Source organism: Aplidium turbinatum, chromosome 17 (genome assembly GCF_918807975.1).
Source record: "Aplidium turbinatum chromosome 17, kaAplTurb1.1, whole genome shotgun sequence".
Taxonomy (NCBI): domain Eukaryota; kingdom Metazoa; phylum Chordata; class Ascidiacea; order Aplousobranchia; family Polyclinidae; genus Aplidium; species Aplidium turbinatum.
Genome location: NC_137488.1, coordinates 5790801 through 5804528, shown reverse-complemented (window position 1 = coordinate 5804528; position 13728 = coordinate 5790801).

The following is a 13728-nucleotide window of genomic DNA, read 5'->3' as shown; positions in this document are numbered from 1 at the left end:
GAGTAGCCTAATTTTTTTATGAAAATTTCCAAATCAACATGACGCAGTTGCCCCAAAATTAATAAAATATTTAATTTGGTTTACTTACACAACTGTAGTATGCCTCTAATATCTTTCTTACTGATACAATCAGAAAAAGAAAATTACAGCTGGCAGTTCACTGCCTTAAAAATCAACGAGAAATTAGAAAAGTTCTTCTATTGAAACCAAATTATGGCATCAGAGGAAGGGGTCGGCAAGCAAAAACCTTTCTTCACCAATTAGAGCGGGACACTCGGGTGTAGAAACAGGAACTGTCATATTTAATGAGAAACATGGATATATGGAAAAATTATGTTGATAATTTGAAACTTTCGAAGTGAAATTTATGCAGCTTTTTATATTTTTGAAGTAGCTTCATACAACGCTGCCGATCGACTTTTCCCGGTCAGTAATCAACTACTCTGTCAAAACAAGGAAAGCCAAAAATGAGATGGAAAGTGAAGATTAAAAAGGAATGCGGAATAACCAACTGATATAAAAAAACACACGTTCGCCTGGATTGGTGGGAAAATGAAAATGCTTTCGCTCTGCTGTGAGATACCACTCAGGCTGCAATTGATGATTAGCCGACTAATTTTTTATTTGTTGCACGTAAAAGATAGATTGTAAGATTTTAATGCTTATTTGTCTCTGCGTGGAAATAAAAATGACACAAAGTTTTAGTATTTTTAGACCATTGCATGGCTGGTTGATCGGTTTTGAATCTTTATCCTCGGACTGACAAAGCCTTGATAGGTTATTCTTAGTAGTTTTCGCATAGTTGTAAAGGCTTTTGACGCACGGCCAGTTATCAAGATTGACAGAGTGAAGTTTCCGATTGTTGAAGTGTAATTGTCGAGAAATTATTCCATCCATTAGGTGCCACTGAATGAAGAGCAGTCCTTAGAATGCGTTGCTCAAGCGCACACCCCAAAGTCGAACTAGCACCGCTTGATCTTGAAGCTTCTTCGTTCACGAAGTCATGCTCTAACCAACTTAGCTATCTAACTGCAAAAATGAGTCTTTTCCTCACAAATGTAATTTGTAGTCAATTCTTGGTATTTTTCACCACAAAGCACCGAGAGAAACACGGAATATTTGCACTTTCTAGAACAGAATGCTGAGACCTACGTAGCCTACTCTAACTGCCAAGTCGTTTTACTCAAAAGTGTGATTTGAAGCGGATGAGTTCTCTAACTAAAAGCATTGAAACAGCGAATGTTTTTCAAAACTATCGTCTTTTGTGACTTTTTGGACTTTGCACACAAGTTTTCATCAAGAAAGCATCGACATTGCAAGGCAGAAAAGGAAACGTTGAACAATCTTTGCCTATTGAATAGTTTTATTTAAAAACTGCGTTGAAACATAGGCCTGCTCAAAATTTATGTAATATTTTGTGTAGATTGACGTCAAGCGCATTAACGCAAGAAATCTGCAACTTTGCAAGTTTTGTATTCAAATTGTAAAAGCGATGACTCTTCGTATCGATTGCATTCGCCAGGACAGCAGTGTATCGCAATGAAAGAAATTACAGGAATGAAAGAAGAAATAAATAAACAAACTAATAAAATAAATTAAGACAAGCAACAAAAGAGGATGGAGCTCATCCTTTTGCTAACTTACTTTAGAAAAACCTAAAACACAACAAGTGTTTCGAACAAGTGAGCATTACAGCATATTTACTGCACAAGATAAAATTTGCTTTACACAAAATTTATACATTATACTTGGTCTAGTAAAAGACAAGCTAAAAATTAGTGACCAAAAACAAAAACTATTGTAATAAAAGGAATTTTTAATGAGTGCTTGATGAATTAGCTGCTCTCAGTTGAGCGGATGTAGATTGAGCCATAATAAGTAGTGGACAATCATAAATGATAAAGTAATGAAGTATTTTTAAATAGCGCTGTGTCCAATCCATAACAGACATGCGTTGGAGTGTTTCTCTTAACGCTTCACAAAGCAGACATAGTTAAACAGATAACTTTAGATTTCTCGTAAAATACTTCATTTGGTGACACAAGCATGAAAATTGGCACATATGTACCTTAGACCATGTAGATTTTAAAAGTTTAATTAACCAAACGAAAATTCAAAGCGGCGGCCCGTGACGTCAAAATTCAAAATGGCCGCCATTCCGGTCCTGGACTGACGTAGGAAAGTTGTTTTATGAGAGCAATTTAGGTGTTTTTCATTTCTTACTATCTTTACAATGTTTTTTGTGACATTTTTAGCCAGTGTTTATGATTTCAGATTGTACCTCTCATTAAAAATCTTCACAAAAACTGGGGAAAAAACGTTTTTTAGTGTTTTTAGCGAAAAAAGGGTGGTCATATGTTACTTAAAAAATGATAGCCTCAGCAAAATCCCTCGTTACTGTTCACACTCAAATTCAGTGTATTTAAAAAGAAACAGAAGTAGGAGTGGTCCAACTCGAAAGTCACCACAGTAAATTTTTCGAGCAAACAGCGGTGGTATTTGCAGTAAAATCTGATTGTTGGTTTGTCAATTATTACAAATAATTATGTTTCGCGGGCGTCAGGAACATGGGCGCCGATCCCTATAGGACAGCGGGGACATGTCCCCACCATCTTTTTACATTATTTTTATAACGTAGGCTATAGAAAATATTAACCGAATGTCACAATTTTATTGGTCAGACGTTTAAAATCTATTGAAAGGAGGGGACAACATTTTTGTTTTATGCGATTTATAAATCTACTGCTGTTGCGCACAGAAGACAACAAAGACTTAAAGCAGTGGATGGAAACAAGAAAAACAAAGTAGGCCTACACGGGCTGGGAAATTCAAAACGAATGTCTACAACTCATGACAAACAATAGTCTTTGGCTCAGGCTGCATCAAAACTGAAACCAATTTGTGCAACAAGATGGCTCACACGGGCAGCTGCTGTAACAGCAGTGCTTGATAATTATAAGGCAGTATTGGAAGCAGCCGTGGGTCAATTTGATTCATATGTAGCAACAACTGTTCGTTGGCTTTTGAAATCTTTTTCTCGTGGGTCGAGTGTGCTTGGGCTATTAGCGGCATTGTCTGTCATTCAGTGTCTGGAACGTTTTAACAAAGCCTTGCAAGGTTGCACGGTGACTGTGTCTGGCATGCTTGAAGGTGCTGAATTTTGTAGTGCTGAACTCCGCCATCTACGCAGTGAAGCAGAATTTCATCGTGTCTTTGTAAATGCTGAGAGGCTAATAAAAGATTGCAACCTTGAGTCATAGAAACTGTCACGTCCCAGAAAGATCCCAAACCGTCTTCAGCATGGCCATGGTCAACCTCTTCAACTTCAAACACCAGAGACGAAATATCGGTCAGAGTATTTTGCAGTCATTGACAGCGCGCAGCAAAATTTTACTGACTATTTCAAGTCGACCGATCTTGAGCACTACAAAATTCTACTACAAAAATCACTCTTTAGTGGAAAGCTACAATCACATGTGGTAGACGAGACGATTATCCTGAGTTCTCTGACACAGAGTCCCTTGCACAAGAATTATGCTTCTCTCGAAAGCAGTACAATGGAATAAGTCGGTGGAAGATTTTTGAATGATATTCAAGAAGATGCCATCCGCTGTTCGGCAATTGTTTCCGCAAGTGGAACTTTTTTAACCAGCCAGCTCTTGTTCAGCTGAACGGTCATTTTCCACTTTTCGATGTGTCAAAACTTGATTGCGATCTATCATGACACAGAAACGGCTAAATCATGCAATGGTGTGCTATGTGCACAACACAGTTTTGAATTCAATCAACCTCTCCAAGGACTTCGTTTTTAATTCGCCGGAGACTCGTTGCCAAGTTGCAGTGTTTGGACGTCTACTGTTCAATGCTGACACTGACAATTAAAATATTTGTACATCGCATTAGACTTGTACCTACTGCATTTGTTTGTCAGAACAGACCCCCGATCTTTCCAGCTCGCTTTCGCTCGTCGCGCCTTCCTACCTTTCCTTGTAAATGTCCCCACCAATTTTTAAGAGCGATCGGCGCCCATGGTCAGGAATGAAGTTTTGTGCGTAACTATTGGTTAGCTGCCAAGAGTAACGCACAAAATTTCCTTTCTGACGCTGCCGGAACGACAATGTTAACCTTGACCAATAGCAACGCACAATTGACATATTTTATTTACTTAATAAGATTATCATAACAAAGGCTTTATAAATCATAGCTAAACATAAACATAAGTTAAGCACTTAAACTCTTCACAACCCTCACAACACAGCTGAACTAAAAAGTAGACATTGAGAAACGTGAACAAGAGCTTCACGAATCAAGCCAGAAGCCAACACTTCGACTGCGCACAGAGCAAGTTTGTGATTCAGAAGACCAACAGAGAATATTCTGCGATTGCTATTGACCAAGCCCATGAACAGAATAACGCTATTATGAAAGGAGATGGAGGGATAATTGGAATCACAGAACACGAATCAGCCTTGCTACGATGGACGGTAGCAGGCCCTGAAGTCTGTAGAATTATACAGGAATATGAATGTGTTTCTAAAAGTCGAGAGAAAGTATCCCTAAATCATCATGAAGCAACACCATCAGCACAGAAAGCATTTCTCAAAGACGTCATTTCTCTCACCCGAACCATTGAAAAGATGGGCAACCCCTAGCTCGAGGAGTCAACTTCAGATCTGCTTACTCTTAATACGAAAAATGTTATGGAGCAAAAGGTAACAGATATGCTAAAAGACTATGATACAAAAGGTAAAAATCAGTTGGAAAACTTCACATCAGAATTAGACAAATTGTACTCACCAATTGCTCGGAACAAATTCACACTGTTTAACTCAAAAAAGACAACACGAAAAGGGAATCACAGCACATTGAAGGGTGACTGCAGTCTTTTTTCAAAGCTCTTTATTTCATGCCAGATCCGACAAGTTGATTTGCCTGAATTTTTTAGCCATGAAAACCAACGATTCCCAACAGCTTAAGTTCAGGAGATGAACTTTACTAAACACAGAAAGCAGATTTAATGGGTTGCCTAGAGAATGTAGTACCTGCACAACCTGCTTTACTGGACGATGTACACATGATGGTGATAGATGGAGCATGTTTAGTACACTCTACTACACCAAAACATCATACGTTTGGTGAATATGCTCAGAAGGACTTCGTGGAGAAAAGCCATATGCCATAAAGCACAAACGAACGAATGTTGTGTTTGACACTTACAAGGACGGAAGTCATGCTCGTATAAAGAGGGGTAATGGTAGCAGGCGGAGAGTTACTCGAGATGCGAGGGTCCCAAAGAACTGGCCAAACTTTTTGCAAAATACAGACAATAAAAAAGAACTTTATCCATTCTTAGCTCGTAGCTAATTCCATTCAAGAATTCATGCCACCGCATGATATCGTTTACGCTTTCAAGAATGAAAAAGCTGTTACTAATAATGACAATCCCGCTTTAGTCAATTTGAGCTCAAACCAAGAAGAAGCCGATACCAAAATGTTTGTTCATCTTCATCATGGTCTCAAGTATGAAACTATACAAAAAGCAGCCATTCTGGCTAATGGCATTGATGTGGTCGTTATGAGAATTGGCTTGTTTGAAAACTTGAGCAAGGATGAACTTCACGAACTCTGGATATCTTTCGGGAGAGGAAGCAAAAGAAGATGGATTCCTATTCATCACATATTTTCTGTCCTGGGTCCACAGAAATGCAAACAGCTGTTGTTCTTTCATGCCTTTAGTGGCTGTGACTCTTGTTCAGGCATGAAAGGAAAGGGGAAGAAGTCGTTCTTTGCAACGTGGTTAGTGTATCCAGATGTGACGCCAACATTTCAGAAGCTCAGTCAGTGTCCAGAAGAAATAAATACAGAAGATTTTGCGATTCTTCAAAAATTCACGGTATATCTTTATGATAAAAGTAGCACTGATGATAAGGTAGACACTGCAAGAATGACTTTGTTTACACTTAAAAATAAACAATATAATATTATTCTACCAAAAGAAGATGCGCTGAAATTGCATGCACTTCGGTCAGCATATCAGGCCGGACACATTTGGGGACGAGCTCTTGAAAGGAGTCCAGATTTGTCATCTCCAAGTAACTGGGGATGGAAATCTGGAGATGGCGGAACATGGGACATTATGTGGACAAGAAAAGACCCCGTAGCCGAAGCATGTAAAGAACTAAGACGATGCAATTGTAAAAAAGAATGCAAAAGCTGTAAATGTAAAAATACAAATTTACCATGCACTTCACTATGTTCCTGTCCTTGTGACCATGAATAGATATTATTTACATGTGAATCATTGTCATGAACATGATTTACGTACTCAGTAGTAATTTGGGTCGAAGTATCAAAGTTTAGACTATTCTGCACACCTGACTGTCAAATTTGTGAAACCCTTTCTCTGTCCATAGTACGTTACACACTTGTTTTTGTTGAATACCATCTTAAATCATTCATACTGTCTTAAAAATAACATTTTCAAGGTAGTAAGAAATGAGACACATCTACATTCCTTTCATAAAGCAACTTTCCTACGCCAGTCCAGGACCTGCATGGCAGCCATTTTGAATTTTGACCTCACGGGCCGCTATTTTGAATTTTTGTTTGGTTAATTAAACTTTTGAAATCTACATGTTCCAAAGTACATGTGTGCCAATTTTCATGATTGTGTCACCAAATGAAGTATTTTCAGGGTTATCTACCTCACTAACAGAGTAAGTGCAGCCGTACGTACATTTACGAAAGTCTCCCTATTTTGTGTCTTGTCTCGAAAATTGACCAATCAGAAGCCGTATCGTTTTGTTACGTCATTACACTTACAATATCGCTTTGCGTCCTCACTTCTTGGAAAAAGAGTTTGCTGGCTGCCTGGCAGGCAACTTGGGCTACAACTCTGATCGTATATATACGTAGAAGTAAAATAAATGAGAAAGTGAATTGATCAATAATAACTGAACAATTGATTAGGCCTATAAGCAAATCTACATAAAAAGTGATTCATTGTAGCCTACTGTAGAAATAAGTTTCGCTCGGCCCTGGATATCAACTACACCAAACAGCTTTACAAACTTTTGGATGAAGTTCTACGTGAATAACTAAAACATTTTGACTTGAAAGTGAACAAGTACATACCAATACCACAATGCAATAAAATGACTGACAAAACGTTCAATTAAATCCACCTGCACTGTAAGCGTAGATTGTCGTTTAGCAATTAAGCTATTTATACAGAACACAACTCTGCGAAAGTGCGTACTTGCTCGTGCTAACTCTTCACAAGAGTGTACTCCAGAGACGTAGACACGAAGGGGCAGGGAAACTTTCCATCGCCCCTTCTAAATGTTTAGTTATTCCCACCAAAAAATCTTTTAATAATATTACAACCAGGGAGTCGAACCGAACCCGAACCGGATTTTTGTAAACCGGTTTTGGGGCGATTTTGTCTGAACCTTAACCGGAACTGAACCGAAAATTTGAGTTAGCTTAAACCCTAACCTTAGTGCCGAAGGCTTAAACCTTAAACCTTAAACCTTAAAGTAACCTTAAACCCTTAGTGCCGAAGGCTTAGTCTAATGAAAACCTTATCTTCTCGTTCCCCGAGGCTTGAATCAAGTATGGGACTCACCTTTACCTTTTAAACCCTAACCGAACCCGAACCGGTTGAAAAAAGCGGTTCACTCCAGCATTACGTCATTGTTCGCATTGTGGTAAGTGAAGTTGTACGTAGCATGTTGTTATCTTGGAGGCCACATTGTACGGATGAATTATAGCCTATTCCGTAACACACGATCCACTATCATTGATGCTTTGGAGAGGAATTTTTGAAGTAAACAACTTCTGTTCTGTGACATCATAGACAATATAGTTTGATTGTAACTTGTGCAACAAACAACAAAGGCAAGTTAATTGAGCAAAGCAGTGTTGAGATCAGTGTTGCCAACCTTGCGGTTTTCACGCCCAATTGGGCTAGTTAGTAGTTGGGCAATAGTAGGCCTAGGCCTAATTTTATCGGACCCGAACCGGAACTTATAAAACCGGTTTTAAGTTTCTTCGAACCTGAACCGGAACTGAACCAAATTTTGAAACAATCTTTGAACCAGAACCGGACCCGAACCGGAAAAATCAAACGGTTCGACTCCCTGATTACAACGCTTTAATACCATTGTAATTCAAGTTGAATGACTTTCCTCCTCTAAAATCTTCTTTCCATCTACGTCACTGGTGTACATTAACTCTTTCATATCTGGGCTTTTTGAGACGATGTTTTTCTGGGCAGGGGCACAAAGTGCCTTAAAGTTTAACCGCTTATAACTTCTTTCAGTTATGAACTAGAAGCTTTTACCGCTGGAAAAACAATCGCAAGGCCTTTGAGCGTTGAATGATATTAACATGTTTGTAATACATATTATTAAAGTTTGTTAATAAACGTGTTTACGAACGCGGGTCAAATTTGAAAGCTGCCTGATTTTATAATAAAGAAACAAATCTTTCGTTTTTCCCACTCTCGCGTCATTTGCCTTTTTCTAGACCTCTTTTTCGCTGTGATGGTCAGAAATAAAAACAAAACTCAACTGAACTGTGAAGACTTATTGTCGCCTGATTAGTTACGCTTGGCTTGCCGGCCAACAAACAAATTATGTCAATTCGGTGATTACGACAACGTTTGACAGCAATAGATTTATTTTTGATTTGATTCTTTTTGATGCATGTTGTATTCCCATAATCATAACAAAATTGCTCGATTATTGATTTCACAACGCCTTATCGTACCCTAGATTCTTGCAAGTATATTCACTTGTATTTATCTCGTAGAGCGTCGATACAATATAATATAACACTTGTCATGCTACGTACATAACGTGTTTTGTCAGCACCACGGTGTAATGAATTCTAGGTCATTGATTTTCGTTATGAGTTCACAGCGTCCCTGCAATGAAGAATGAGAGGTACTTCAAGCGGTCCCATCATTGTAAAAATCATTATACGTTTCACATATTTGTGTAATCGGTTGTAACAGTCACATTATGCCAATTTACTGTCATTCAACCTATTTAGACAAATATAGATGAGTTTATATCGGACAGAAAACAAAGTATCCTGGCTCATTTCAATTTCTTTGCGCAAAACGTATAAACTTTACAGCTATTCTACGTCATTTTGATGTCTCATGGCACTTTGTTATTTATGAGATGAAGAATACTTTGAATAATATACACAAAGCATTCCTGATTATTGAGGCAAACTCTTGAATTATGTAAAATCGTACTGATGAATTCCTCTAAAGGTGCGATATAGATTATCTGCAACACGTTTGCAGTATATTTAGCTCTGGGAGTACTATGAGCAACTGTCCAAATAAAACGACATCTACGATATGTTAGTATGCTAAAGACCAACGTTGCGTACAGGAGTAATGTAGAAATGCACATAACACCATGGCGATATTACAAGTCAGGTTACATCATTAGGCTATATGAAAAAAATATGTTTTATGGCCCAATTAATTTGATATTGAAAAGGCCAGAAGTAAAGTACTAAACTTCGGAGCATAACCGTAGGATTTAGAGGAAATTCGGACTATGAATATCAAAGCTAACACATTAGCGAACATATTATTCAAACGTTTCGAAAACTGCTGTTTTCATTGTCAGTCAAAAGTAAGAATGAAGCTATGTTTTTACAATGGCAAAATCGAGCGAAAAATGCGATACAGTAGTTAGTCACCTCGGCTATCAAAATCAGTCACTCAACAACGATTCAACATCTGCCAACGTTGAATCAATGCAAATGGCTGACTCTACCAGCAAGGGATAGTATAGCGTCTGAATAATAATTGTAACGAATATCTGCTCTTTCCTCCAATTATTGTATTATTAAATTTAACTTCTTAATTGCTCAAAACACGAACAGTTGAAGAAAAAAATCTTCTCACACCCTATGTTGGATTTATTTTTCTTGCAAAATGAAGTCATTTTGTTTCAGCAAATGGCCCGTGTGTACCTTATACCACAGTTCAAAATTATGGTTTCGATGTGTATTATGATGCAAGGCAAACGGCAAGTTTATTAGCAACTGAAGATGAAAGCGATGCAAATTTTTCGGATAGTGATGTTGATTTGCCTTTATCTGATGGTGAAGGTGGTCCGCTAACATCTGACAAGAGTAACGAAGATGAGGTCGTGACCGTCAGACATAGGCAGTCCCAACGTCGTAGGAGCCATACCGTCAAATCATTAGATAGCGCCTTGGATGAGGAAAATTACCATACATTGCCTGACCAGGAAGAGGAGCGAATGTCGGTGGTTGTTGACTAAAGAAGTAGAGTGAAAGTTGTTTGGAGTACCAAGCAACCATTAATAAGAGGAAGACAAAACTCTGCTAATGTGGTGCACAGTTTACCAGGAGTAAAGCGCGATTATCAATATGCAACGACGTCGTATGATGCATGGCGTTTCTTATTTAAAGCAGAGATGATCTACATCATTGTTTCAAGCACCAGCACTAGGGTGGCTCATTTTCCTTGATGTTCTTTAAAATTTTTGTCAGTTTGGAATAATGTTCCATTTTGCTCACTGATACTTGTAAACCAAAAATTTTTGTTGGGTTTTGACCTTTGACCCTGGTTCACCCAAGGAGAAATTCTGAATTTTTCTGAAAAATTAGTAAATTTCGAAGTGGTTTAGCAGTATCTGAAGAGAGGATTTCTCAAAATTTGACCACGTGATTTTAACGTCACTTCCTCTGTTAACTTCCACGTGGAACATCTTCACCCTACTCCAAGTCTGAGAGTCACTAATAGTGCATGCTTTTAGTGTTATTATAGTTGATTTTACAGCCTTTTTGTAGTCAGTCAAGTGAATCTATAACATAAACCAACAAAAAATTTTGGAACAAAAGATGAGAGTCATTTTAGAGTATTTCAGGGCCCCTGATTCCGAAAATGCACTTAGTTTTTTCGAATTGGCTCTAGTTTTCGAGATATTCGACAATGAAGATATTTTTGAAATTGTTTTTCAAACGCTTTCAACTTGCAAATTACTTATTTTCAGCCCTGTTTACCATTATGATGTCATAATTGCACTTGTCTAGTTCAATTGGTTCATATTGCACAAAAGTTCAAAACGCAAGCAAAGGTTGAAATGAACTGTGTTTAACGTAAGGGAGACATAAATACTCAGTGAAAACAGTTGTGAATCAGTAGGCCTACATCACAAGAAAAATATCCCGAAAGTCATGTGTTCATGAATGCAACTTTATATTGAAAAGGTTGGCCTACTGAAATGGATACTTGTACAAATGAGGTTTTATTCTAAGGCTCTAAGCCTTTGCTAAGGCCAAGTCGTTGCTGCAAGAAGTTTTTTTCTGGTCTATAGGCTAAATAAATGGCATATAGGCTAATAAAATATCTAGGATGCTGTACAAACAACCCAGATATATTTTGCTGCATGAGGCAACGCAGAGGACCAACACATTCTGCGATAGATACAGCGATATAAAAAAACAAGCATTATTGTTATTACTTTGACATGAAGCTGGGTGATCAAGATAAGTCCTGGGTTTCTCCTAAAGTATGCAAACATTGCACTCAAACCCGTTTCTGGGCTCAAGGCTAAGAAGTTCAGAGTGCCATGGCATAAAGAGAGCCGTGGAATCACCATGAAAATTGACACTTCTGCACGGTTCTTCTTCGTCGTAGGAGCTGTTCTTCTGGACTATATGTTTGGGCATGATGTCATCAGCCACTCGACAGTCTCGTCATCCAGGGCCTTCAGTCCAAGCGCTCCATGTGGTGGTTGATGGATTGGGCAGTCATGGACGACATGATCTACTGTCTGGTCTGTGGCGCCACACTCGCATCCCGGTGAGGGAGCCAGGCCCCATTTGCACATGTCTGAACGAAAGCGACCGACGCCGGTTCGTAGGCGGTTAAGCCGGACCCACGCAAGTCTTGCGAGGGACATTCCCGGAGGGTGGGGATCGACGTCGGGTAGGAAATCACGGAGTCGGGAGGTGTTGTTTTGCCACTCCATGTTCCATGTGTAGTTCGTCCAGTGTGCCGCACTTATTCCAAGATCTTCAACGTTGTTCAGAAGCTGTCGTGCGGCGGGCACAAATGGGCGTCTTGATTTCAGTCGCTGCTGTCCTCCAGGTAGGCGCTGGAATGTACTTTGGAGGAGGTGGTCGGGCCGTCGGGGTCCAGTGCGCGACGAGCAAGGGAAATCATGGCTCCTTTACGGCGAAGCTCAGCAGGTTGGATGCCTGCAAGGATGGGAAGGCAGTCCGTTGGAGTGGGACGCAGGCATCCAGTCACAGTGCGTAGTGCGTCATTGATGGCGGTGTCAATGTGGCGTGTGTGAGAGCTGCGGCACCACACTGGTGTGCAGTACTCAGCGATAGAATGGACGGTGAGGATATTCGAAGGAAGTTGGAACATCATGTTTACATGGAGTGTGCAAGGCAGTCATTGCATGGACGTTGCTATTTCTGTTTTTTGTTTGCCCTCTCTAGTTTCAAGTGGTGATTTGCTTGAAACAATAGGAAAACGGGCATGACTGAGAGTAACCTCTATACCTTCAGTAATGTTTTGAAGCAAGGTCAAGTTTTTTTCTCAAAACCATTTCTACCACCTACTGTAGTAGTTAAAGATTTAGTTATCAAAAGTGGTAGCTGCAATCTTGGCTCCTCATCTCGATCAACATGGCATTCTTGACTCCAAGGCCAAGATTACGTTCTTCCGCAGCAAGGATAAATGCAGCTACTTTACTGAATAACATAACTTTGTATTCTGTAATTATATAAATGGCCTTCGTACCTTGATGGGTGTTGCTCAGTAGGCCAATCATAATAAAGAGTTACGTTTGTTCATCGATAGCTTTGTTTTGCTTATTTGTCTAGTTTGTTAAGCAAAACAATGTATGCATTTTGTTTGTACTTAGTAGCTTACTTAGTAAGTCTGAGACTGTTGAAATCAACAAATATATTAATGCAAAACGCAAGTTATATATTCTACATCTTGTATCCTCAGGCTTACTTCACATCATATTTTGATTGTTACTATAGGCCAGAAAACCTTAAATAGCTGTTTGTTGGGGTTGTAATCAACGTAATTGGTTCCAAATAGCGTTTATACAACTCAGAAATGTGCCTGGGATTACTTCCAGTTTTGTCTATGTAGTAAACGACACGACGTTAAATCTATAAGGGCTCAAAATTGCGAAAAAAATATTTTTGCTGTAACTCAAAAATTAAAGCCAATTCGAGAAAACTTAGTGCATTTTCAGAATCAGGGGCCTCGAAATACCTTGAAAAACATGTCTGAAATGTGGTAAAATTCGACATTTTGAGAGTAATACATGTGTCAGTGTTCATGGAGTTGCCAATTAAACCACTTTGCTTGCTACAAGTTTGTGTTACTGCCTCTTATTGTGTTCATTAAGATGTTAGAGTGCGTTAGAAGATAGCGGGTGAGCAGTTTCATGGATAAGCGAAATTTCGATATTTTGAAAAAATTCAAACCAGGTAAACCAGGGTCAAACGTTAATATTTTTTTGTGAAATTTGGTGTAGGAGATACATTTACCAAAAGGAACAATATTCCAAACTGACGAAAAATTTAAAAGAAAATAATTTTTTTTTCGTGATTTTGCGCCAGCCTAACCAGCACATGTATACGAGAGAGGCTATCGCGAATATCGGAGGCTCAACGAACATCTTGGCATGCTTCACA